The sequence below is a fragment of the Erinaceus europaeus genome, chromosome 9 (assembly GCF_950295315.1).
Source record: "Erinaceus europaeus chromosome 9, mEriEur2.1, whole genome shotgun sequence".
In the NCBI taxonomy this organism is placed as follows: Eukaryota; Metazoa; Chordata; class Mammalia; order Eulipotyphla; family Erinaceidae; genus Erinaceus; species Erinaceus europaeus.
In genome coordinates, this window is record NC_080170.1 from 13,418,558 (window position 1) to 13,446,092 (window position 27,535).

The 27,535-nt window shown below is 53.7% G+C and overlaps 1 protein-coding gene and 1 non-coding gene across 3 annotated transcripts in view; both read right to left on the minus strand.

The window, feature by feature from the left end:
• The window catches only part of ADAMTS2 (ADAM metallopeptidase with thrombospondin type 1 motif 2), a 150,957-nt gene that overhangs the window by 111,845 nt on the left and 11,577 nt on the right, over window positions 1-27,535 (minus strand). The gene's annotated exons all lie outside the window — the stretch shown is intronic.
• Window positions 8,076-8,181, minus strand: LOC132540580 (U6 spliceosomal RNA). The gene has a single exon (XR_009551778.1). It is a non-coding gene; the product is annotated as a U6 spliceosomal RNA (small nuclear RNA).

Consider the following 27,535-nt stretch of genomic DNA (forward strand, 5'->3'; position numbering starts at 1 on the left):
GGGCAGTCCATCTGAAACCAGATGCAGAGGACACCCCCTCCCCAGTGCTGGGGACCCCGGTAGGACTGTCCTCTGGGCATGTCCAGGTGACCAGAAAGGGACTCAGGCCCCAGGACCAAGCTGGATGGGGGAGGCTAGCTTTCAGGACGGGGCTGGCCATCAGAGTCATGGAGCAGCCCCCCACCCCCAGGAAGACTGCAGCCTCTACCAGAAGTCCCTGGATGTAGGCCTGGCAGGTGCAGGCTAGGCCGGGGGGCCCCCAGAGGCGAGCAGACTCCAGCACCCTGACGGGGCGGTGCAGCAGGCGCGGTGCAGCAGCTTCTCTGAGCCTCGGTCCCCCCCCCCCCCCCCCCCCGCAGCAGAAAAAAACAGAGAGGGTGAGACCCAGTGTGGGGAGGAGCTGTTCTGGAACATTCCTCAGGCCAGGAAGCTGGGTTTGCACTTCTCACCACAGGCTGTCAACCCCAGGGCTGGTGCGAGACCCAGTCAGACTGACTGCTGGCTGCCCTCTGCCTGCCTGCCTGGCCAGGACCCCTGGAGCCCTGCTTCCCCGCCTCCTGCAGATTTCCTAAAACAAAACCCAGGCTGGGCCATCTGACGAAGGTGGTTGTCTGCATTATTTATGGAAGTGGGGCTGGGGCAGCGTGCAGAGGGCAGGGCTGTGTCCCCCATCCTAGCTCACCCAGGGGAGATGAGTGCTTTGAGGTCACACCACAGTCATGTCATGTGTCACTTAAGAATGGGGACCCCCTCTGAGCTGTGTTGTTTGGGACACTGACACTGCAAACACCACGAGGTGTCATCATAGACCAAAGACGACACAGACCCCTGAGCTGCCCAGCTAAATATACAGCCGAGTGGGGCCACCTCCAGTGTCTGTGTGCCACGCATGATGACTGCACAGCATGGGAGACAGACATGTGAGGTCACCAGGGAACACACACTGGACAAAAGGGACCGGGAGAGAAGGTTCCAGAACAGGAAGAGACGGCGCGTGCAAGCTACGAGGGCTCTCGCCATGCACTAACGAGACACCCAGCCCACCCAGCCACCTGCCCCCCTCAGCCTGCACCCACTAGCAGAGTGCCCACGTGGGCCCTGGATCTTGGGGTATGTTTCTAATCAAACCATTAGCAAAGACCGAGGTAGTGAAGGAGGGGGCTCTGCAAACACAAGTTGTCCAAGATGACCACATCCCCTGGGGACATCTGTGCCTCTGGGAAGAGCCTAGAAGTTTGTTTACAAGGAGTTGGTGGGAGTAGGCCCTTAGAGGGGTGTCCAACACGACATTCAATTTCTAAAATGTACATCTAAGATGGGACCCCAAAGCAGTCATCCAAGCCTCCCACCCCAGCCCTGACCACTGATGGCTGCCTGCGCCCAAGTCCTGCAACTCTACCGGGGGTCTTCCAAGCTCCTCCCAACCCCATTTCCAAGTTCTACTCCCACCACACTGACCTTGAACTCCCTTCTGTTATAGGACTCTTAATCCAGTTCTGCTGACCACTGTGGGTGGGGGGTCAGGCACTGGCCCCTAGACATGGATCAGCAACTGGGTCCCCCAGGGGCCACTGGCCTGAAGCTCCAGGCACTGTGACCTCATATGGCAAGACACTGGCTTCTCACCGGCTGGCACAATCCAGGAAGTGCTAAGGTGCCACCTTCCCCGCTCCCTCCTTGGCCAGGTGGCCCCCATGTCCTGACACCAAAACCTGGGTGCAGGAGGACAGCTAGGGAGTCTGCATCTGTGTCCCAGCAGTGGATGTTCACACTTCCCTCCCAGGTGCTAACCTCCACCAGCCGTGAGCACGGTGTGTCCCTTGAGTGAGTCAGATTAATTAGCTACTGTTTGCAGGTCAGCGCTGGCCTCTGTTGGTGGCTTCCCTTAGGCTGTGGTGGCTTGGGGACACTGTCTCTCTGGCTCGGGGCCATGTGGGACATCCGGCCCTCGTCCCTAGGCTAGGACCCTTCCAGAGTCCAGACTCCAGCCCAGGCCACACAAGCAGGGACACTGGAAGAGGGAGAGCCTGAGTAGAGAGGTACAGCACCAGCCAGCCCTGCCCTCTGTGGGGGATCTGGTTTCTAGCCACCAGTGGGTCCTGAGTTCACAGGCCAGGCCCAGGCCGGGGGGGGGGGGCAGTGAAAGGTTTGTGGCCACAGCCTATGCTGACCTCCCAGAAGCCCGCCCAGAAGCCTGCCTAGCGTGGGTTCTTCTCAAAGGTTTCTGGCACATGGGATCAAACCCAGGGCCACATGTGTGCAAGTCCTGTGCTCCATTGCTATGCCAACTCCCTGACTATAAGCTGATTCTTTTCAATGACATCCCCCCTTGTCCCTCCAGCATCCCGGGCCCCTGGACAAGGCCTGGCCTGGCCCAGGCTTGACCACCCACAGTGCCCAGGGAAGGGACAGCCTGTGGAACCCCCCCTAGTGACAACAGTGTACCCCAAAACCTCAGAACCACGGTCTCTGCTGACAACAGAGCTGCCACAGATGCCGCTCCACCCCCACCCGCAACGCAGCCTCAGCCCCCACCCCCAAATCCACAGGCCTAGGCTCGGCACCCCCGGATTCCCGGGTCAGGGCTCTAGAGTCAGCAGGAAATATCCAGAAAGCTCTCAGTTCCCATAAAGATGAGTAGATGCACAGCAGAGTGAGAAGAGAGACTAACACTATGTGATTTCACTCTGCAGCAGAATAAAAAGAGGCAGAGCAGCAGCTGGGAGGGTATCTCAGTGGGTAGAACACAAGACTTACACGTGTGAAGCCCCCCAAGTAGCAACCATGCCCCAGAGTAGAGCAGTACTCTGGTTTCTCTCTCATAAAATAAATCATTTGATTACACACGAAACAAAAGGCAAGCCAACCCTTAGATTCTCACAAGAGAATGGGGGTGACCACAGGAGATGGGGTGAAGTAGGAGTGACAAGGAGGGGCTGGGTGGTGGAGGCCAGCCACTAGCCCTTTGATGGTGTATTTCACAAATGTTTGGGTGTGGACCGTGTGCCTGAAATGCACACAGGCTGCGTCAGTGTGGCCTGGCTCCTCTCCCCTCTTCCTAGCGATGGAGGCACCCGGGAACAGAAGCAGCTCTGATTCTCAGGTCACAGAAGCAGACAGCCAGTACAGGTCCAAAAAGGATAGCAGAGGACCTAGTGGGGGTTGTACTGTTATATGGAAAACTGAGAAACGTTATGCATGTGCAAACTATTGTATTTACTGTTGAATATAAAACATTAATTCCCCAATAAAGAAATTTTAAAAAAGAAGAAGCAGAGGGCCAAGAGGCCTATGTGTTCTAATCCCAAAATCAGAGAGGACTGGTGGATGGACAGACAGACAGACTAGACAATTAATTGGGGGAGCATTTACAAGCATCAGTCCCCGACTCTTCCACCAGCCCCCTACCCTCACCTCCTCCCTCAGCACAGTCACAGTCTACCTAGGCCCTCTCCTGCCCACCCTCTGTCTGGGAGATCCCCCACCTCTGTAGAAATTGCCCTCCCATGCCCTTCCCCTGACTGTGCCCCCCTCACACCCCAGCACAGATTCTCTGAGTCTAGACAGTCTCCTAGGAGCCTCCCTCCAGAGCCCCTTCTCTGAGGCTCTGGAATTATCATGAAAGCCCAGCTGTCCCCCTTCAACAACTGATGAAATCTCTGGTGAAGAGACCCCCTTACCCCTCTTCTTTAATCTCAGAAAAAAGGGACCCCTCCCTTGAACTAAACTCATGCACACTACCCCACCACCAGACTCGTTCCAGAATCTCACTGCATCCTTGTCCCCTTTCCTAGCTCCGGTCACCTTCCAGGCTCCTTTGGGCTCAGTCCCGTCCCTGGAGCTGTCGGCCTAGTTCTGTTTTCCCCTACACCCAGCACCCAAACCTCCTCCCCTCACTCCCACCCTCCCCAGCGGGCTTCCCCCAATACCCACAGCTGCCCCCCCCCCAAGGCTAACGGGGACCTTGGTGCCCTCCTCTCTCCTGGCACCCTTGGTTTCCATGGCACCCGAGGCTGCTGGTTCCGTCAGCATTGGATCTGCAACAGAGAACATGTGTTCCCTTCAAAGGTCCACCTAACATTTACAAAGCTGAACAAACACTGGGAGAGAAAAAGCAAGTTCAGAAAGTCCCCCAGGCTCTATGCACCTATGATCCTCCATGCTCACAGCTCAGTGGTTATCCTGGACCAGGCCTGCCCAGCCTCGTTTCCATGGCACCCAGCTCCTCCAGAATCTGGACATTGTGGAAGGTGCAGGAAACTCCACAGAGTCTGGGGAACTGGCTGGCAGCAGAAAGATGTCCAGAATACACACCAGGTAGGAGGAGGCAGACAGGTGCTTCAAACTAATATACAACCAGAATCTTCTAGAAATGTTTGAGGGGTTGGGACAGAGGCAGAGGAGACTGATCTTTGCAGGGAACAGCATCTGGTATGCCCCTGAATGTGTGAAGGAGACCCGAAAAAAACTCAGTGTCAGGGTCTGACAACGTTTGAGTTGTCCTAAGAATTCACCTAAAACTAAACCACTCAGGAAATTTTGAAACTGTCCCCCCAAGTCAATCCCAGGTTGTCAGAATCTAAAAGACAAATTTATGATGGCAATAAGAATTCAGAGTATCAAATCTTGTGAGTGGGGACAAAGCTGCCTCCAGAGACAAATTCAGAGCCTTCAAGCTCTGCAATTACAGAACGGAGTGAAAATAAGTGGCACAGGCATGCAACTCAAGAAGGTAGGCATGAGACTAAGAATGAAAAGTAAACCATAAAAACAGTATAGGTGGACTAGAGAAACAGCATAATGGTTATGCAAGTGACATATATGCCTGAGGGTCTCAGGTCCCAAGTTCAATCCCTAGCACCACCTTATGCCAGAGATAAACAGTGCTCTGGTCTCTCTGTATTTCTCTCATGAAGAATAAATAAAACGGGCCTGAGTGGTACCGGGGCTAAACGCACATAGCATGAAGCGCAAAGACGTGTAAGAATCCTAGTTTGAGCCCTCGGCTGTGGGGGGGGGGGGTCACTTCACAGGTGGTGAAGCAGGTCTGTAGGTGTCTATCTTTCTCTCCCCCCTCTGTCTTCCCCTTCTCTCTCTATTTCTCTCTACCCTATCCAAAAACAACAGAAGCAATGACAACTATAAGAATAACAACAATGGCTGCAGGCGAAGGTCAAGCAGCTGAAGTGCAAGGGGAAGATCTGCCGCTGCCACCACTGCTGCCGCTGCCACTGCTGCCACCGCCACCAGAGAGGAGCATGTCTGCAACTCAGGCCCAGAAAGTGAAGATGGCCACCAAATCCTGCCCTGAGTGAGACCAACAGAAAACAAGCAAGAGGCCAAGAGGAGGTGAACAGAGAGAGTTAGGCAAGAGAAGATAAATCCTGCAGTAAATAAGGATTTAGAAAACAGAAAGAGGTCTTGAAGTAACAGCCATTCAGATTATATCAGACGAGGAAGAGGAAGACCTAAAAGTGCATCTGCAAAACACATGAGGAAGAAAGAGGTTCCAGATGCTAAAATGTTGCTAGCCTGACTTCGCTGGGCAGACGACCCCACCATGTGTTCTGGAGCCCTGCCTCCTCAGATTCCTGCCCCACTAGGGAAAGAGAGAGAAAGACTGGGAGTATAGATCAACCTACCGACACCCATGTTCAGCGGGGAAATGATTACAGAAGCCAGACACCCCATAATGACCCTGGGTCCAAACTCCCAGAGGCATAAAGAATAGGGAAGCTATCGATGGAGGGGATTGGATATGGAGTTCCGGGGGATGGGAATTGTGTGGAAATGTACCCCTCTTATCCTATAGTCTTGTCAATATTTCCATTTTATAAATAAAATTTTAAAAAATTGAAAAATAAAAAAGAATAACAACAACAACAAGGGCAACAAAAATGGGGGGGGAGGCCTCCAGGAGCAGTGGATTTGTAGTGCAGGCACCAAGACCCAGCAATAACCCTGGAGACATAAATAAATAAATAAATAAATAAATAAATACATTTTTAATGATTTAGATGACATGAGTGCACACACACACAAAAAAGCACCTATCTAACAAGATAGAAAATGGTCCTCAAAATACAAGCAGGCAGCTCATTGCACTTCTGAGACTGCTAGAACAAAGTCATGTAAACGTACTGTTTCTATTGTTCGATAGTTCTAGAAGCCTCACTGAGCTGGCATCACGGTGTCATCAGTGCTTCCTCTGTTCTGGAAGCTGCAGGTGAGAGTCAGTTTCCTTGACTTTCCGGCTTCTAGAGACCATGGGGGGGTCCAGCTGCATGGCCAGCAACGGCGTCCTCACATCACTCTCTGGTTGTCCTCCTGTTCGTCCCCCTCTTCCACTTTGAAGAAGTGATTACACTTCTTTGCCTAGTGATTACACCCGGGCACTGGAGGTTCTCTAGTTTATTTCTCAGTGTCAGTGATCAGCAACCTCATTTCTTCTTGTCACTAGCAGGTCAGAGGGTGTGGTCATAAAATCTTGGGAGGGGGCATTTTCTTTTCTTTAGGGGCTTGGTGCCTGCATGACAAATCCACCACTCCCAGTGGTGCATTTATTTATTATTTATTATTTTATTTATTATATATTTATTTTATTTATTATTTTTCTTCATTTGATAGAACAGAGAGAAGTTAAGAGGGGAAGACTAAGGGAGCAAGGGAGAGAAACAGAGACACCTGCAGTCCTGACTTCACCAACCCTGAAGCTTCCTCCCTGTAGGTGGATAGCAGGGGCTCACCCATGGGTCCTTACACATGGTCGTGTGTACGCTCAACCAGCTGCACCCCTACTTGGCCCCTGGCAGGGGACATTTTCTGCCCACTACCATGACTATCTGAAAATGGGAAGATTTTAGGGGGTTGTTTTTTTTCTTCTTGATATTTTTCTCCACTGTTTGATTTTTTTGTTTGTTTATTTAAAATGAGCACTTATCTTATACACTCAGCAAATAAATTGTGGCCAGATAGTGATGTACCTGGTACAGCATATTACAATACTCAAGGACCAGGGTTCAAGCCCCCAGCCCCCACCTACAGGGGGATGTTTCACAAGCTGTGAAGCAGGTCTGCAGGTGTCTCTCTTTCTCTCTCCCTCTCTTGTTTCCTCTTCCCTCTAAATATCTCTGTCTTTATCCAAAAATAAAATATTTAGAAAACATTCCAAAATAAATTAATGTAAGGGTAAACATGCCTGCAAATAATGGATGTTTTGAGAACTATTTTCCATCTTGTGACACATATGTAACTTTTCATCAGTGGATCACTTCACATGTGCTGCCTTCCTTTTTCACTTCAGCCTCAGCAGTGCCCTCTGGGCTTGTCTTTTGTCCTCTTCCCCTGCTATGGTCTGTCTGCTGGTCACCTTCTTTTCTGTCCCCAGGTCCTCAGCACAGCGGGCTTAAGCAAACGTTTCTCAAACTTAGGACAAATCCCTCTGACACAGCTGGCTTGGGGGAATGATGTGCGTGCTCAAAAATGTGCTTGGAAGCTGAGATCCAAATAAACATGATGATGCTATTTAAAAGTCCTTGAGCGTATGGCTTGATTCCGAAGCAGCCTGAGAAAGGCAAGGCAGCAAACACAGGCTGTCGAGGAAGTAGCCCCTGCATGGAGCCACATGGGAGACGCCAGGAGACCAGAGAAGCCTCAGAGCACTGATGGGAAGGGAAATGCAGAGCTCTCTGTGACCTGCTATAGAAAGGAACATCCCCATCCTGATAAGGAGCAGCTTCAAAGACTGAGCGCTAACACAGTATCCAGAAAAGGAAAAAAAGAAAGAGTGTTTTCCACCAAGGATAGAAAATATTCTCATCCAAAAACGAAACAGAAGGCAAGCCGACCCTTAGATTCTCACAAGAGAATGGGGGTAACCACAGGGGATGGGGTGGGATAGGAGGGACAGGAGGGGCTGGGTGGTGGAGGCCAGCCAGTAGCCCTTTGACGGTGTATTTCACAAATGTTTGGGTGTGGACCATGTGCCTAAAATGCACACGGGCTACGTCAGTTCATCACTGTTCCTCCTGTTTATCACTGGTGTGTGTGTGTGTGTGTGTGTGTGTGTGTGTGTGTTTAATGTGCAGTACTTCAGGCATTGTGTGTCATCCTTGTGCTCAGACCCCGCTAAGCTTCTCTGTGTGGTGCCAACTTTAGTGTCTGTGCCACCAAAGTGAGCACGGCTATTCAAATTGTACCTATGGGGATTCCAGATGGCTCATAAGATAAGAAACATAAACATAGGGCACACAGACCAGAATGGTTACAACAGTTCCAATAGTTACAACCCTGGGCAGAGTGATTATCTCCAAGGAAGCCGTAAAAGGAACTTCTTGAAACAATCAACAAGTTTGGAAAAAGCGACATGATACCACATCAAAGCACAATCAATCAAATCGTATTCCCACATTCTAGCAGTGGACTCTTAGACATACACACCAATGCAAGCCATTTTCAAAGCTTAAGAAAAACAAAACATGTAGCAGTGAATTTAAAAAGTATATATGCAGAAAGTCTGTATATTGAAAGTTACATAATGCTGACCAAAAAATGACAGTTGAAGAGAATACCACCTTCATAAACTGAAAAACTCAACTGAGTGAAGATGGATTCTCCATAATTTAGTCTATAGTCTTAAGATTATTCTGATTAAAAGAATATGAACAAGGATATATGTATACAAAGATCATTCAAGGAGCCAGGTGGTGGCGCATCTGGTTGTGTGCACATTACAATGCACAAGGGCCCAGGCTCGAGCCTCTGGTCCCCACCTCTGGATGGAAAGCTTTGCAAATGGTGAAGCAGTGCTGCAGGTATCTCTCTGTCTCTCTTCCTCTCTATCACCCCCTTCCCTCTCAATTTCTGGCTGTCTCTATCCAAACAAATAAATAAATTTAATTAAAAAATAAAAAACAGTGGTCCAGGAGGTGGCGCAGTAGATAAAGCACTGGACTCTCAAGCATGAGGTCTTGTGTTCAATCCCTGGCAACACATGTACCAGAGTGATATCTGGTTCTTTCTCTCTCCTCCTACCTTTCTCATGAATAAATAACTAAAATATTTTAAAAAACAAATATTCAAAAAATAATACATATACACACAAACATGAAAAGTTGGGAGCTGGAAGACAACACTTTCCCATGCTCAAGGAGCAGGATTCGATTCCCCAATCACCTCATGAGAGGACCTGCCTAGAAAAAATCTCAAGGGTAGAACAGTGCTGTGGTATCTCTCTTTCTCTCTCTGTCTCTCACACCCTGTCTCTCACCCTCCATCTAAAAGAAAAAGAGAAACCAGCAGAGTAGTTCACTTGTAATAGTGTGTCACTTTGCCATGCATGAGCCCCATTGCATTAATAAAGGAAGCTTCAGTGGTGTTGTCTGTCTCTTTCTTCCTCCCTGTCTCTGTCGGAAGGAAGGAAGGAAGGAAGGAAGGAAGGAAGGAAGGAAGGAAGGAAGGAAGAGCAGTAGGCAAGAAGCCCCAGAAAATAATCCTGGTGGCAAAAACACAATAAAAACTGTGAAAAGTTAGGGGCCAGGCAGTAGTGCACCTGGTTAAGCTCTCACATTATAGTGTGCAAAGACCCAGGTTCAAGCTCCTGGTCCCCACCTGCAGGGGGAAAGCTTCACAAGTGGTGAAGCAGGGCTGCGGGTGTCTCTCTGTCTCTTTCCCACTCTATCTCCTCCCCCTCTCAATTTCTCTGTGTCTCTGTCCAATAATAAATAAATAAAATATTTTTTAAAAAACTGTGAAAAGTCAAAGGAATTTGAACTGGTGGCCATTTTCACAACACAGTATAAAGGGCAGAGGGGACTAGCATAAAGCTTGAGTCTTCAAGCGGCAGGTAGATGTCCAGCTGGGGCTCCCAGCCTGCCTACAGCTGAGATCGGAGGGAGGAGGGTGGCAAACACACGTATGTCAGCAGAACACACACACACACATACACCCTTACACAAAGTTCTGGAGGCGTGCACCAAATGCACACTCACACATACTCACAGTGCATGCAGATGACATGGCACACGCACAGGTGCACCAGACGCATGAGCACACACACACACACACCATCCAAATACATGCATGCATACACTGTCAGGGCACACACTCGCTTGCACATGCATGTCAGCCACTGAGCACCAAACCCCAGCAGATGAGTCTGGCCTGATCCAACACCAGGAGACCATCCATTGTCCCAAATGCTCTGGCTGGCAGGTGTGGGGGTTTGGGGGGAGTGGGGGAGCAGGATGGCTAGGGGAGCTCAGAAAAGGCCTCGGAAAGCAGCGCTTGTCCAGGGACCCAGGACACAGAGGTCCGGGCAGCATGCTAGGAGAGGAGCCCGCAGGGATGGGGTTAGTTTTTGGGGGGTTGACCCAGGAAGACCAGGACCCTGTTAGCTTCCACCATGGAGCCTGTACCCTTGAGGGGCTGGGACAACCAAGTGTGGGGAACCCCAAGATCAGCCCAACATGGGGCAAAAACGTTGGATGCCCATGCTGTTCCCTGCACCCCAGGCCTCCCCCCTGCAGCTCCCCACCTCACTTGGGGGCACAGACATGGTGGGGCTCCACGCCAGCTGATCCCTGGGTGGGGGCAGTCCTCTGGGGGTGGGTGATCTGGGCAGCACAGTGGAAACTCTGCCCACAAGAAGCTGGCAGCTCATGAGAAGCCTGCCCCAGGCACCCAACTTTGCAGGACCCTCCCACCCCAGAGGCTGCACCCTGACTAGGATTCAGGTCAGCCCTGTCTGCTGGCCTCCATTTGAATGCAGCTGCCCTGCAGACTCCGAAACAGCTCAGATCTGTCACCATGTCCCCCTGTCCCCCATCCCACCACCCGCCTCCTCCTCCTCTCTCACTTCCAGCCACGGAGACCTTCTTACCATCCTTGGAACACTTCAGCTCCTTCCCTGCCCCAGGGCCTTTGCACCTGCTGTTTCAGCCACCTGGAAGTCAAGATCTGGATCCAAAGGTCTCCTTCTCAGGAAGAGCTTGGCTGCCAAGGCCCTGGCTGCCGTCACGGCCTCCCATTCTATTTTCTGTCGTGACACCATTTCCTGGGAATTGGGTTCTTTATTGGGTCGCTGTCTGTCATCCAAGCAGATGGGCTCAGGAGGGTGGTGGTTTCCTTGCAGGCCCCAAAGCTCCCAGTCAGGGCCCTCCCCTCACAAATGCTCAGAGTCCCCCTTCCACACAGTGGGACAGCTTGGGGCTTCCTTCTCAAGGTCATGGTCCCAGATCAAGGTCATGGGAGGACAGGTGTAAAGCAAGTGTTTGCACAGGGAATGCTGGCTCTTCCTCCCTTCTGCGTTTGCACCTTCTTCTGACTGCTGGTAGGCAGGGTGGAGGGAGACAGGGGAGCCATCTGACATGGCTGTCTTCAGGGTGGGAGCACCCTGAGGATGTGTCAGGAGGTCCCGGGACCATCTGACAAATGGCTGTCTCGTGGATCGGCAGAGCCAGTGGTGCCAGGGGACTGCCCTGGAAATGCCAAGTGGAGAGGTCGCCCTCCAGCTAGAAGTGAGCACAGCCTCGGTCCCTGAGCAGGGGTACAGGTGGTGGAGAGGGTCCCCAGGGTCTCCCTTGAGGTGACCACCACCCCCTACACAGACCTCCCTGCTCTGTTCCAGGCAAATATTTGGGAGGAATCTTTTTCAACTATAGTCACAGAATAAATTCTCCCTAAATGACATCCCTGAGCCTTCCAGAGCATACACGCGTGTGCGCATGCACACACACACACACACACACACACACACGCCCTCTCAGCCTCCCTGAACCCCAAACCTCATCTGGGGCTTGCTGGCAGTGCAGTATCCCAGTCTCAGCCCACACCTGCTGAACAGCTCCCATGCTGGGATCAGCTCTCAGGGAGGTTCATGCCTGCTAAGGCCTGGGCCACAGTGTATGTGTGATCTACCCTGTGATCCAGTTTCCAGCAATATTCATCATAATCACCAAGCTGAGTGCAAGATCTTAAGAGTTCACATGTCCATCAGAACCATGAGGGTAGAGGATGCTCTGGTGTCTCTCTCTTAAGGAAACAAATCTTTATAAAATAATAAGGTCCAGGAGTGTGGTTGGCTAAAAGATGGTCTCTAAAGACATGTCCTAGTCTAAATCCTTGGAACTCTGGAACTTGTAAATGGTCTTTGTATTGGGGGGAGGGGGGACAGGAAGAGGAGAAGGAAGAGGAGGAGGGGAAGGATGAAGAGGAGGAAAGAGAATTTCGTAGATGCGAACAGAAGGATCGTGAGGGCATGGTCATCCTGGATTACTGGGATCACGCACTGTTTCAGACAAGGGAGGAGGCAACGGGTGATTAGATGGCCAGGGAAGAAGCTGAGCTGAGACTGGGTGATGTGCCCACAAGCCCAGGGATGCTGGCAGCGCTGGGGATGGGAGAAGCCAGGAAGGAACTCTCGCCTCCAAGCTCAGAGGGGAAGCAGCCCTGCTGGCCTCACACTTTGGTGGGAACACAGTCCTGTTGTCTCAGCTGTGAGTCGGTGGGGACAGGCAACATCAGCCACATGGTCTGGAAGTGAGCTGGTCTGGAAGTTCACAGAGCTAGTCCGGGCGAGCGGGCTGAGCAGAGGCTGTCGGTAAGCTGCCTCCTCACCCTTCCTGGAAGTCAGCAGACTGGAGAAGCCTGGTGCACACAGATGTGCACAGGGGGCAACACTAATGGTTCAATGGAGGCTCCCTCACCAGGGGGGCACCCTGGGAGGAAAGCAGATGCAGGCTCTGACTCACAGGTGGTGCGCAGGCACACACACACCCGCTCACACATGTTTCCATATATGTGTTCACACAAGGGCAAGCAACAGTCACAGACACGCTCTTCCACACACAGACATGTGTGCACGTCCACACACACAGTCACACGCACATTCACCACACTCTTGTGCAGTCACATAAGCTCATGACCTCTCACATTCACACTCGGGCTTAGTTAACACTGCACACACACATGTCTGCCAGCCACACACACATCCACACGTGCTCTCACACACTCAGCATCGTGTGTGCGCGCACACACACACACATACATACACGCACATTCAGTCCCACACTCATTCACAAGCACACACATGCTCACTCAGGCATCACACCCACATGCACACAAGAGCACATTCCAAAGTGCACTCTTACTTAAACTCACACCCACATGCACACACTTGTGCCCTCTCTCTCTCTCACACACACACCCATGCACACCCCCGCCTGTGTTCACATGCCCATGCACACACACTCACAGTGTGGATACATGTTTGTGCTCAAACACATACACACTCACTTCCAGACCTCCTCACACTCACAGAGTCAGAGGGGGACCTGGCAAGAGCTGTCCCTGTCCCCAGCAGGCTGTCCTGAAGGGGTCTCTCCCACTCACTGCCTATACACACACCCTAGGCAAGCACCTCCAAGTCCCCTGCTCCTTTGCTCACCTGTAGGCTTGCAAGGGGGTGCAGCCAGGGCCTGGGATGGTGTTTCCTGGGCTCCCAGCCCTTCCTGTCCCCTCCCCAAGGGCTATCCGTCCTGGTCTCGCTCTGCTCTCGGGAAGCACCTCTCGCCAGCCATCTGGGACTTGGCTGGTCCTCAGCGTCCCGGCTGCCACGTCTCCCTCAGAGCTGGGCGGGTGCCAGTGCTGAGCTAAGTGAGCACAGGGGAGGAGGTACAGGGAGTAGAGAGCGGGCAGGGAGAGCCCCCCACCCTCATGGCTGTAACACGCAGCTCCCCCCCCTTTCTTTTTGAAACAAGAGTAGAAAATCCACCAGGCTTCACTTGGAGCCAGGAACCGGGCCCCTGGGCTCACAAGCCCGTTGCCTTTCGTCCCCATGCCCCCAGCTACGCGCCCCCATTGGTGTAAATGCACCCACTGGACCTGCCCCCATTGTGCAGGTATGAAAGCAAGGCAGAGCCCACTTGGGCCACCCTGGCCAGGATTGTCCCCAGCTCTGGGGAATTGCCCCCGAGATATCAGCCTTATGACCACCCTGTAGCATCCAGTCCCTCCCCTGCACTGGCTGACCCCCACCCCCCAGGGACACTCAACCCCACTCTGTGTGAGGGACCACCCAGAGCGCAGCCCATCCAAAGGGGAACCCCTACCCCCTTCACCCTAATCCTCCTCTCCCCAGAAACTGGTGGCAACCAGCCATGAGCCCTCCCCCAACCCCAAGCCTGCAGGGTGTTCCCACCCTCCTCCCTCCACCTTTGTCCCTAAGGGTCAGTCTGTCCACTCCCCAATCATGTCTCATACCCCTGTCCCACATGCCCCCCTTTATTTCTCCTGGGGCACCCATTGGAGTCTCTAGCTGGTACTGACTGCCTCCTAAGACAGGCCCAGAGGACACTGGACAAGACCCCACCTTCTGGAACATGCTGAGACCAGGTGACCATGAGAGGGTCATGCCAGGGTCCTGGGGCAGCTGCACTAGTGTTGGGGGGCGTGCTGTCCTGAATGAGCATTTGTTTTATATCCTGATGAGCCAGGAGTGGGGCCAGCGGACTCATGGTAGAGGGGAGCCAGGGAGACCCCACGGCCCCACCTCCTGACTGGAGTATGAGCTCTCCCCACCATAGACACAGCCCCGGGAAAGACTGCACATCTGAACCCCACATGTGCCAGGAAAGAGGCCCACACTCGGGGGTACAACAAACATGCCATCAGCCCTCAGCCCTGGAGACAAGCAGGCAGTCTCAGGGACCCAGTCGCAGCCTTCCAAGATAGTGGGGCTGCTGGCTCACAGCTCCTGGCTGGGCGTTTTGGGGTCTGGAGAGAGAGCAAGAACAGAGGAGGGGCGCTGGGTGTGGAGGAGGAAGCTGGAAACAGGCAGGGAGGGCAGAGAAGAAATACTCCTGTGACAAAGGCCAGGAATCACCCAGAAAGAGATAGAAGGTTTCACCTTCCTCGGACTCACACAGAGCAGATCAAGACACACACAGCTAAGAAGACACCCCATGGGGCCAGCAGAATATCACCTGGAGAGTGCACTGCTTTGCAGTGTGCATGACCCAGGTTCCAGCCCAGCCCCCACTACACGGAAGGAAGCTATGGTGCTGTGGTCTCTCATTCTCTCTCTGCCCCTCTGTCTCTGTGAAAGAAGAAGAAAAGAGAGAAGAAGAGAGGAGAGGAGAGGAGAGGAGAGGAGAGGAGAGGAGAGGAGAGGAGAGGAGAGGAGAGGAGAAGAGGGGAGGGGAGAGGAGAGGAGAGGAGAAGAGGGGAGGGGAGAGGAGAGGAGAGGAGAGGAGAGGAGAGGAGAGGAGAGGAGAGGAGAGGAGAGGAGAGGAGAGGAGAGGAGAGGAGAGGAGAGGAGAGGAGAGGAGAGTTGAGGACAACTGCAGGTTCAGGGCCAAGAGGGCACACCAAATTACAGACAAGAGCTCTGAAGGCCAGGAAGTCAGATTTGCAAAGACTTCAAAACAAGAATGGGAATCCCCACCGTGGGGGCTTCCCATCCCTGGGGTGTGGGTGGCAGCCCTGGCTGTAGGCAACAGCTGCATCCCTCCAGGTGGACAGTAGCGGAGGTCTCACCAGAGCAGAAGAGGCCTCGGGGGCAGTGGGACAGCACATGGAGGACATTTGGGGAGGGATCCGGCTGTCCCACCATGAGGACTGGGGTTCAGACCAAGGTGGGCATGTCACACACATAGATCACTCCTCTTTCTCAGGGGTCAGGAGCTGGGTTTAGGCTGCTCCAGGACAGAGGAATAAAGGGAGGAGGAGAAAGAAGGGGAGAGAAAGGAGAAAAATGGAAGGAAAAAACTAAGAAGGAAAAACTCCAGCTGCTTCTTACCAACACCAAGGACAAGAAAGCTCAGGCTCTGAGCGCTGGGACCCCCAGGCCACCCCCTCCTCAGCCAGCTCTTCCCCAAGCCCACCTGGGGGTCCCTGGAGCCTTCTGCTGCCGCAGCCTGGCCCCCAACTTTCCCAGGGTCTCATCCCTCCTGGGGTCTCCTGAAGCCCATGCTTGGACCCTGGCTGTGACCGCCCTGTCCCCAGAGACCGACTCAGCTGGCAGAGCAGCTACTGCCCTGACAGTGTCACACGAAGGGCTGGCCCACTGTGTGGCATTTCTGACCCCAATTTCTGTCACCGGCACAGCAGGGAAGGAGTGAGGAGACCCCAGAGTACCACGGGGCAGCTTCCGGTAGAGAGAGAACAACAGGTTGGTGCCCAGGGGGAGGAGGGTCCAGGGAACTCAGATAGGCTGAGCTTGTGTCCTTTCAGGCCTCACTGTCCCCTGCTGCCCAGAGGCGAGGCCTCAGGAGCCCCATCCACCTAATGGATGGAGAGCAGGAGCCCACATCCCACACTCCCCAGAGCTTGTCAGCCCTGAGGGACTGTGGAGGGACTGAGGGGGACTGTGGGGGACTGTGGGGGACCGAAGGGCTCAGGGCTGAATGCACTCCCAGGGGACTCTCAGCCTGGGACCCAGGGACTCACCAGGGATGCCACCAGCATTCAGCTCCTTCACCCAACCCAGGAATCATGAGAGGACTTCACTTACTTCCTGATACTAGTTACACAAATGCCATGAAACTATAGTTTTCCTATAAAAGCAAGTACAACAAATAAACAGAGACCGGAGAGCTATCTCACTAGTTAGAGTATATGCTTTGCTATGCCCATAGCCCGTGTTCAACCCAGACACCTCATGGGAGGTGCCAGGGCACTGGGGGAAGCTCCAGTCCTGAGGTATCTCTCCCTCTTTCTGTTTCTCTCTGTGTCTCTGTCTCTCCAAATAAAATGGCAGCCTGCAGTGAAATTGCATACATTCAAGTCCCAGGCTCTGCAAAACTAACTGAATGAAACAAAAAGTAAATCAAAAAGCAAGGCAGCACACCTAGTGCAGCCTGTGCACAACACCCACACAGATGGGCTGAGCTATGTACCCCAGGGCCCCCCAGAGCACCCTGCCATCTGCTTGTCCCTTTTACTTGTACCCATGCCCCCTTGCCCAGTGCTCCAAACAGCTCTCCCACTGGCTGACCAGTTCCCCTGGACTCCGGCCTTGCTGGTGCTTCCAGACACCCAGGACATCCAAGGATGCTAGACAGGGAGAGGGGCTCCCCATGCCCTCCTGTCTGGCTCTCTGTTCCCCTTCAGCCAAAAGCAAGACAGGGAGGGTCCCCATTTGTCTGTGGGTGCCTGGCAGCTGTGCCCTCACCACACAGAGCAGCACACATGCACCCAACATGTACCCACACACATGCTCACATCCACACACCCACAGAGTCCTTTTGAAGGAAGGAGGCTGTGCAGTCACATCTAGGGGAGGCCCCTTATGCTGTCAGCACCCTCTGGGTAGGTCTCCTACCCTGCTGCTGTCACCTACTGTGCTGGGGTCACAGACACCCCACTGTGGGCACTGCCTGGACTCAAGTTTGGGAGGGACATGGCCATCTGGCCTGGGAGCCCCTGCAGGGGTGTGAGGGGGGCTGGAGCACAGTGAGGGGCAGATGCAGCATCCACGGGGCAGAGGAAGGTTCTAGAAACCCAGACTGAGGCTCTCTGCCATGGCAGGGGGCGCTCACCCAGGACCAGCATGAAGCCGGCATAGCACCAGGCACAGGTCCGAATCCCTGCCAGCCGGGAGGATGTTCCCTGGCCACTTCTGGGCAGCCTGGGCCTACAGGGCCCCGGACAGAGATGCCCCAGCAAAGGGTCATTTGTCTCCAGCTTAACCAGCCTCCTCCAATTAGCAGGGGACCAAGTGGCAGCGCTCGCGCCGGAAGATTATTAATTAAATGCGCTGCTGCTGAGCTGGGTGCACCGGAGGCCGGGCCCTCATTAAAACAGCATGAGGCTGAGGCCCAGAGGGGGAGGGCAGAGGGGAGCCAGACAGGAGGCGAGGGAAGGAGAGAAACGGGCGGGCTGGCAGACAGGGCGGCCACTGCCCTGCCAGGAGGGACAGCCCTTTGGAGAAAGCGTCTGGTCTGCTGAGGCTCCTTCCTGCAGGCTGGGTGGAGGGGCAACATAGACAGCCTCAGGCCACCTCCTCCTCCTCCTGAAACCTTGATGGTGACAGCACAGGGCCACTGCCCAACTGCAGCGCTGTCCCTGGGAGGCAGAGGACAGCTCCTGACCAGGACCTGATGGGGGGCGGCCCCCCAGAATGCAGGTAGACTGGCAGCCGTGCCTTCTGTGCACACGAAGACACACATGCACTATACAGGTGTGTGTGCACACATGCAGCCCACACGCCAAGTGTGTACACCTGTCTCTGCGTGTGCAGTCACACATACCGCCGTGCACCAAAGGCACTCACGTGTGCTCGCACACCCTCTACAGAAGCACCACACACTCATGCACGCTCACTCGTGCCCACAGGCTTCACACAAGCGCCACGTGCACTCACACATGGGCACACACCCCTGTGCATGCCTGTACGCTCACCCCAGATCCATGCCACACAAACACACACCCGCACTACACTCACACGGCAAGGGCTCACATGTGTGCACACACTTGTATGTGTGTGGCTCAGCACACGCGTGCACACACCATCACTCAACACGTCTCACATGCACACACGGCTAAAGACGTCACATGGGGAGCACACTGGTCACCATGCGGGTGCGTGACCAAGGCCTGCTCCCCCCACCACTCAGGCTTATGCTGTGGCTCCGACACCTACCCTCTGCTCAGGAAGGACTGCGGCCCAGAGGCCTTCCCCCAACCCCCACGTGCAGCTGCCACACTATGGTGTCTGCAGGCTCATCCCAAGCATGTCCTGGGAACAGCAGCCAGGCCCCCGCGGCAGCCCCTCTGCTCAGCCCCACCAGGCCCAGTCTCTGGCCTTCGAGAGGGGACGCCTGCCCAGCCACAAACTTGCTTTTCCACATTCGGGTCATTCCTGCTGCCTGGCCTGCAAGGTCCCAGGTGGGTCTGTCTCCCCCACCTCAGCACTCTCAGCTGGGACCAGCCACCCTGGGGGTGGGGGGTGCAGAGCATCCCTGTGCTGCCTGTGAGGGCCAGCGGCCACCAAGGAAGCTCTTTCTATCTTGTAGGTGCATCTTCTCCCTCCCATCCTGCCAGAAGCCTGGGACCTGCCTGGGGCCCCAATGACCACCAAAGCCACCTTTCCAGCCAGGGGCCACTCCAGGGCGAAGGGGGCACATGACGGAAGCCACACTAACTGACTACAGATAACACAGCTCAGGGACGAGAACTTGCTGGGAGCTAGTCAGTCTGATTAAACCCAGAAGACGCTGCTGGACCCATCAGGAATGAAAAGCCAAGGCTTCCCCAGGAGTCAGCCGGCAGCCACTCCCCTCCTCTCCCCTCCCCTCCTCGGTGAAGAGCAAGGGTGGGATCCACTCAGAGGAGGGGGGAGCAGGGAGCTGGAGAGGGTGGAAGACCAACAGATGGGATACATGTCTGGGCACCGGGATCCAGCCACACCTGAGAGAGTCCTGGATGCCATATTCAGATGTATTAACCAGTCAATTATTTGACTGCATTTCAAGAGAGTTTCTGACCACTTTACCATGTGGTTCAATGGGTTGAATCCAGGGTTAAGTGCAGACCTGCTTCCCCCTGCAGGTGGGGAGTGGGGGCTCAAACTTGGGTCCTTGAACATGCTAATGTGTCTGCTTAACCAGGTATGCCACCACCCGGCTCCCTCTGTCTCTGTCTTTATTAAAAAGTCCATCACAAGTCAGACCCCTGCCAGCAGGCCTCTGGCTGCACCCTCTCCCTCCCCCAGGATCTGTGATTGACAATGGCCTGAGCAGCAGAGGAGAGGAAGGGGTTCCCAGACACCCAGCAGGGCCTGATCCACCCCCACCCCCCACCCCCCCACCCCCGCCCCACACAGCTGCAGGAATCTAAAGCTCGAAACTCTTAGGGCAGGAAGCCTCCCTGCACCTCTGGGTGGGCTGCTGGGCAGAGCTGTGAGCAGAACAGGATAGTCACTGCCAGGCCGATGGCTGGCTCAAGTCCTCTGTGAGATGGCCAGAGTGTGAGCTTTGTGGAGGGGGTGGGGGGTGGAAAAGATGAGGACAAAGCTCTCGGCAGGTCACCAGGTCCAGCCCTGAGACTACTTCCAGGATCTGCCCTCTGGAGACAAACGCCCACCTCCCTCCCTGGCCAGGGGCTCTGGCCAGCCCTCACCCCCACCCCCACCCCCTGCAAGGCTGCTCCTCCTCCCAGCGAGATCCAGACCCTCCCATCAGCCAGACACACTCCCCTCCCTCCAGACTGGAAGCCCTCACAGGCCCTGGCCCAGTCCATGTGTCCATCAACCCTGTCCCCCACCACACACCAGCCCACTCCAGGAACGTTTCCCCCATAGGAAGGTGCAGAGGACCCTCAGCTTCTTGGCCTCCAGTCCTGATGGGCTGTGGGTGACGTCAGCGGCTGCTGGCCCCATCGGGTAAACATCTGTTCCCCTTCTCCTGACCCAGGAATTCCTCTGCAGAACAGTCATGGCCTCATCTGGCAGCCTGTTCCAGGCCGGGAATGTCCTGGGGCCTGGAGCTTGTGCTATGGGAGTGGGAAGGGTGCCTGCCAGCCACCCCCCCACCCCCACCCCTACATCTGCCCTGCCCCTCCCCACCCCCAGCCCAGCCCCTAGAGGCCTCCAGGGGGATTGCTGTTTCATAGGTTCCCTACCACCTTCACCCCTGGCAGCCCCGGCAGCACCATGAGGAAAGCCCCTCGGCTCACAGTTGATTGGGCCACCAGCACCAAGTGGCAACCTTACTTGGCACAGCCTCAGAGCAGCCCACACGGTGGTTACTGTACTGCCCAATACCGTTCACAGATGAGAAGGGGAGGTCAGCTGGCCTAGGAAGTGGCTCAGCAGGTAGAACGCCAACATGCAGGTGTGGGGGCACCCCGGCTTCAATCCCTGGCACAGAATATGCCAGAGTGGAGCTCTGGTCCAGATACTTTAAGAAAATATTAGTGGGGGGCGGGTGGTGGTGCATCTGGCTGAGTGCACACGTTACAACACACAGGGACCCGAGTTCAAGCCCCCAGTCCCTATCTGCAGGGGAAAAGCTTCACAAGTGGTGAAGCAGAGCTGCAGGTGTCTCTCTGTTGCTCTCTATCTCCCCCTTCCTCTCAATTTCTGACTGTCTCTATCAAATAAGTAAAGATACTAAAAAAAATTGTTTTGAAAAGAGAGGGTTTGAACCCACCCCCTTTAAATAAAGAAAATACTAGTAGGAGTAGGCTGGGCAGTGGCTAACCCAGGCCATGTTACCATGTGCAAGGACTCAGGTTCAAGCCCCCACTCTCTACCTGCAGTGGGGGAAGCTTCCCAAGTGGTGAAGCAGAGCTGCAGGTGTCTCTCTGTCTCTCTCCTTTTCAGTCTCCCCGCACCCTATTTTAATTTCTCTTTGTCTTATTGAATAAAAAAAGAAAAAGAAAGAAAGGGAAAGGAAGAAAGAAAGAAAGGAAAGGAGGAAAGGAAGAAAGAAAGAAAGAAAGAAAGAAAGAAAGAAAGAAAGAAAGAAAGAAAGAAAGAAAATACTAGTTGATTTCCAGGAGGCAGCGGGCTGGGGTCGAATATACTCGCTGTGAGTGAAAATGAGGGGGGTGGAGAGGGAAAGGGGACACCCTCCCCCAGAGTCCCTAAGCAGCCACACCAGAATTGGCCCAGAAAGTGATAGTTAGCCGAGCTGGGTGAGCAGAGGGAGCAGGGGAGGCTTGAGGTCCCCCAGAGGGTTCTGTCCCTGTTTGGTTACAGCCTGCCGGAGAGGGAGGGGGGACTTCTCCTAGGTTCTCAAGAGAAACTGGGAATCTGGAGTGTGGTGAGAACATTTGTCCAACGCCAGGAAGGCCAAACAAAACTCATCCGTGGGTGGAGCTGGCCCAGGGCCCGAGGGCTTGTAAGCTCCGCCTGGTGCCACGAGAAGGTTTCAGCTCAGAAGTGATTTTGCAGGGAAGGGGCGAAGCAGGGCAGGGACGCCATGTGCAGAGTCGCCCGGAGTTCTCCTGGAAGGGCCTGGCTGACCCTCCAGCAGACTCGGTCCAAGGTAGCAGCTGTCCTGCCAGAGGTCCTGAATGTGGCCACGTCCTCCCAGGGTGGATGGGACACTTCACAAGCCATACAGGACTGAGGAGGCTTCCTGCCCCAATGGAGGGCCCTGCCACTCTTGTTCCCCCACCCCAAACCATCACACCCTCTTGTGGGTATTCTGTGTGCACAACACAGATGGATGCAACAGTCCCCAGATGGGGAAGCTGCTCTGGGGAAGATGAGGGCCAGCAGGCTCAGACCACAACGTATCTGCTGGGGTCCCCCGAGACAGAGGAGCGGGACTGGGTTCTGGTGTCAGTTGGCAGACAGACTGAACCCCTCCAGCTCTGCTTCACATCCCAGCCAGTGCAGTGAGACACCGTGAACAGACGGAGTGTGTCCACCCGGGACACTCAAATGTTCCAAATTGCAGAAGCTAATTGCTCACTTAGACAATCCTGGCCACCTCCATACACACACACACACCCCAAGAAATTCACAAGCAAAGTAGAAAGAAATCACATCATTCATTAAAAAGGAAAAAGAAAAAGTCTGGATGCAAAATAAACACAAAAACTTGTATATCTTGGAATGCAAATATGGGGCACAGCCAAGGGAGAAAGTTATGTGGAAAGGGGTTTCATTATGACCCGCGCTCTGGCTCCGAGCCCCGTGATAAGAGAAGACTGACTTGCTGGCATCCAAGAGGAAGATTCGAGTCTCTGAGAGCATTGGGGGGGGGGGCCTGGGGGGCAGAATGCAGGGGTCTGGCTTTGCTACGTGATATAGGATTGGGCAAATCCATATGCAGTTTGCACTGTCAGGCTCTCTGCTCACAGGGAGTGAGAGCAGCTAGACAATGAGAATACCACTAATCTGGAGCACGTAGGGGCCAGGCATCTGGAATAAAAAAATCATCTCTAGATCTTCCTTAACTTAGGACAGGGTCAGGCATCCCAGAAAGCCCAGGGGCTCTAGGTCAAAGACATACTGCAGGCCCCTGTCCCAGAGCCCCCACTGGAGGAGCCTGCTTCAGTGCTCAGGACCACCTGACATGAGCTACAGCTGGGCAGGGCCAGTCGCCGCAACGCCTCAGCTCACCATCGAGCACTGAAGGGTGCCTGTGGTCTATTAAAACACTGTTTGGGGGGGGGGGGATAGCGCAGCAGGTTAAGCACACATGGCTTGAAGCACAAGGACCAGTGTAAGGATCCCAGTTCGAGCCCCCCAGCTCCCCACCTGTGGGGAGGGGGGCGCTTCACAGGCGATGAAGCAGGTCTGCAAGTGTCTTTCTCTCCCCCTCTCTGTCTTCCCCTCCTCTCTCAATTACTCTCTGTCCTATCCAACAACAATAGCCATGGCAATAACAAACAAGGGCAACAAAAATGGGAAAAATAGCTTCCAGGAGCAGTGGATTCGTACTGTAGGCACCAAGCGCTAGCGATAACCCTGGAGGCAAAAAAAGAAAAAAAAAATTAGTGTGCTGGAAGCAGAAAACAGAATGTGCGACTTCAAAATTGGAATTCCAGTGTCTTCCCGGCCAGGACTGCTCTTGCACATCATGGAGTTGAAAAGTCACATGAGTCCAGCCCTCACGAGCCAGCCTTGTATGCTACAGTCTCGATTAAAAGTGTTCCTAGATATCTGTAATGACTGGCTGGAGGAGAATAATGGGAAATAGCCTATTCACCACTGCAATAAAATTCTAGAGCTCTTAGTAACAAACCTCTTGGGAGGGATGTTAAAAGGTTTCCATCAGGGCTCTGATTTCCCTGGGAAAATGAGACGTCCTAAAGAGGTGATTCACTTGTTCAGCGCGTACTGGTAGAGGCCCCACGGTGTACTGGGCCCCACCTCAGGCGTGTGATGCTGTCCAAAACAAAGATCCTTTTGTGAAGCTTTGGAGGGGATGGAAAACAGCAAAGTTAAAATTCATCTGGAAAAAAAATGGACAAAAATAAAAAAGCCACGGTGGTGATGCTCGCTGTAGCAGACATTCAGAGCACTATCATTAAATGGCAGAAATTAAACCAGTAGTGGCACCAAAAGAACACAGAGGCCACGTCATGTCTATGAACTTCATGTCTTCATGAACTTCTCCTTCAGAGAGGAGGGAACAGACATCCCAGATTCACAAGTAAAGGCTGAATTCACTAAACCTTGGCATCAAGACAACAGTGTGAAAGTTTCAAAAGAAGGACTCGGACTCACACTTTAAACAACACAGAAAATACCTTTGACTTGACTTAAAAGAGTGATTTTTTTTCTCTTTTTATTCACAGCACAATCTATAGCCACAGCACCCCAGCAGAATAAGGACCCCCAACAATAAATGAAACAAGAGAGGGGCAGGTGGTGGTGCACCTGGTTGACTGTACAAATTACCATGCCCAAGGACCTGGATTTAAGTCCATGGTCCCCACCTATGGGGAAATATCTTCACGAGCAGTGAAGCAGCACCACAGGTGTCTCTCTTTCTCGCCCCTTCTCTGCCTCCCCTCTCAATTTCTCTCTATCTCGATCCAATAAAATGTAAAAAGAAAGAAGAGCTCCAAGACATAGTCTGTGTTAGACTCATAAACTTGAGGCACTGGAACTGCACTGGAATTTCTTAATGCAGAGAAAGCTTACTGATTTGTTAAACATTTGTTTGTTTATTTGATGAAAGCAAGAGAGACCAGGTCTGAAGAGAGGCTATGGAAGTGCAAGATGGAACTCATGCAAGGGATGCTCTCTTCCTGGCCGCTCACTAATGTATTTTTTTTTTATCTATAGTCAGATTTTTATTTTAGTAAAGGCACTCAAGACAGGGGTCATGTGCTGGTGCACCAGTTTAAGAGCACCCATCACCATGCACAAGGACCCAGGTTCAAGCTCTCCACCTGCAGCAGAGACGTTTCACAAGTAGTGAAGCAGGTCTGTAAGTATCTATCTTTCACCCCCTCCCATCTCCCTTCCCCTCTCAATTTCTCTCTGTCCTGTCAAATTAAAAAATAGGAAGGAAGGAAGGAAGGAAGGAAGGAAGGAAGGAAGGAAGGAAGGAAGAGAAAAGAAAAGAAAAAATGGCCACCAGGAGCAGTGGATTCATAGTGCAGGTACCAAGCCCCAGTGATAACCCTGGAGGAAAAGAAAAAGCTCAAGATTTAATCATCAAACCTATCTGATGTTTAGATTGTATCGTTAAATGACATGAATTAAATTGTCTAGCAGTTCCACCAATAAAGGAAAAAAAATGTCTAGCAGTGGTGCAATAAGAGCAGAAGGACCAGAAGTCAACCACATCAAGCCCATCTCCTGGGATGGAATCACATCTTTACAGATGAGTGATTACATATCCCAAAGTTAAGAGCAAAGGGTAGGTCCAAATCAGGGGGAGCGGGGAAGTGGCACGGCAGAGTAGACCAGAAGAAGAAACAGACAGTCAGCAAGAATATTTCAGAAGGGGAAATGTCCACCACCCACCCACCTCCCATCAGCTGGGGGGAGGGTAGCATAGAAGGCTCTGGTTATCACAGAATCACAAGGCCCAGCAACAGCAGAGTCCCAGGACAACCTTAGAGTTCTCCCAAAAGCAAGTCCCCAGATGAGAGGGTCCCCCACATGCCCAGCCCCAGAAACCAGGGGGCATCCAGCTCCCCATCTTCCATCTGCCCCCCCCCCACTATTCCCAGTCCCAGAGAATCCACTTGGACCACCCAAGGTCAGTTACCATAGCCAGCAGATTCCCTGGGACACCCTGGCCTGGGTTCCTTTATTTGTATGCTTGTGTGTGTTGCCAGGGGCTCAGGCATGCACAACACCCCTGAGACAATTGTTGCACTCTCTCCCTTCTATAAACAGGGACACTGGAACACTGCTCCACCATGCACGGCTCATGCCCATGCCATGGAGCTCCAACATGGCACTGGGACTCTAACTCAGGGCCTCCTGCACATCAAAGCACCTGTCCTACATGGCTGGGGCAGTTGTGCCCCAAGTCCTGAGGACCCCAGAGCACTTTCTTTCAAGAAAAGAATGCAGTACTGCCCGAGACCCTGGCAGTCGGGAAGAGGCTGGGTGCACCTTCCTGGCACCTCCAGCACCCACCATCCTCTCACAGTTCCACCCACCCTCTGCCCTGAGCAGACCTTCTCCTCAGCCCCCCTGCCCAAGTGGGCCTGTGCAGGCACCACCACCCCCAAACTCCCACGGTAACCCCAGGGGACAGAGCACAGCCCTGTTAGTCTGGCTCCAAGCAAGGACACAGTTAATTACAGCCTGGGCACCTCCCCCCTACCAAAGGAAAGACCTGAGCCAGGGTTCAGGCCCCGCATCGCCCCCGAGGGCCACCCAACTGTGACAGTCATTTCCAGGGCTGCATTTGGGGGCAGCTCTGGACACACCCACCTTGCCATGCAGGTCTCAGACAAGCATGTGCTGCAAAGGTCACCCTGGTGGTCCAGGCCTCAGGGCACAGCCAGTGGCTCCAGGTCAGGACTGTGCAGAATAGGGTGAGAGCATAGGACCCAGGGGTCCAACTGGGAGCCACCCAGAATGATGCCACTCCTCACCACCACATGTCAGGGTCAAGGCTGGCAGGGTCCCAAGCACCTAATGCATGGCCAGTCATGCCAGGAGGTGTTTTCTAGGTTCTGAGTTTGCAGGGGAGGGGCCCCTGGGGCAGCAGAATGCGGGGACCACACTCCAGGGGCAGTTTCTCCAGTCCCAGGCCCCTGGGGAACCAGCCCCACTCCAGCCCAGCACCCCTATACCCCAGTCTTCTGTGACATCCCTGTGGGCTGAGGCCAGCCTCCTCACCAACGGGGGGAACTGTGGACACAGACCAGCAGGAGGCCATGCAGTCCATCCTCAGGATGAAATCTCAGGGTGGGGCAGAAGCATGGACACTGGACAAAGCTGCCCAACCCCCATGCCAGTCTATTGGCAAACAGACAGACAGACAGCAGACATTACAGAAGCCAGTGGGGACACACATTTCCCTTAAGGGGGAGCTGCCTCCCTTTGGAGGTGGGGGAAAACCCTTGCAGAAGCCCGAGAGAATGAAAGTATAGCCAAGTGCCCACAGTTCCAAGAGATGAGCGCAGAGTTCTGGGAGACTCAGAAGGAGAAGTCAGGGAGGCAGCAGACAGAGTGACAGCCCAGAGAGGAGGGGGACCTGGCACCTGGAGGTGGCACTGTCCTGTGCTTAGGGCCTCCAGGAACAGCCCCCCTGCTCTGCTGCAAGCCACCACCTGCAGAGATGGAGAGGGCAGCCTTCTGTGCCCCCTCAGCAATGCTCCCCACACCCACAGACAACACCTCCTGCTAGTGGGCTCTGACAGCTCACTGGGTGGGGGGTGGGGGGAGACTGGCTTGCATTCCAGGTCAGCAAGAAGGCAGCAGGGAACACAGCCCCAGGGACGTGCAAGGCCTTTGGTGGGGGTGGGAGTGGGTATTGCTAAATGTCTTTTATCTCTATTTCAGCTCCTTTGCAGGTGAAAATGGGATCTCAAGAAAACTGGGATTCAGAGGATATTGCCTTCGCAGGAAATCCATCTTAGTCCAGGGGCAGGCACAGGATGG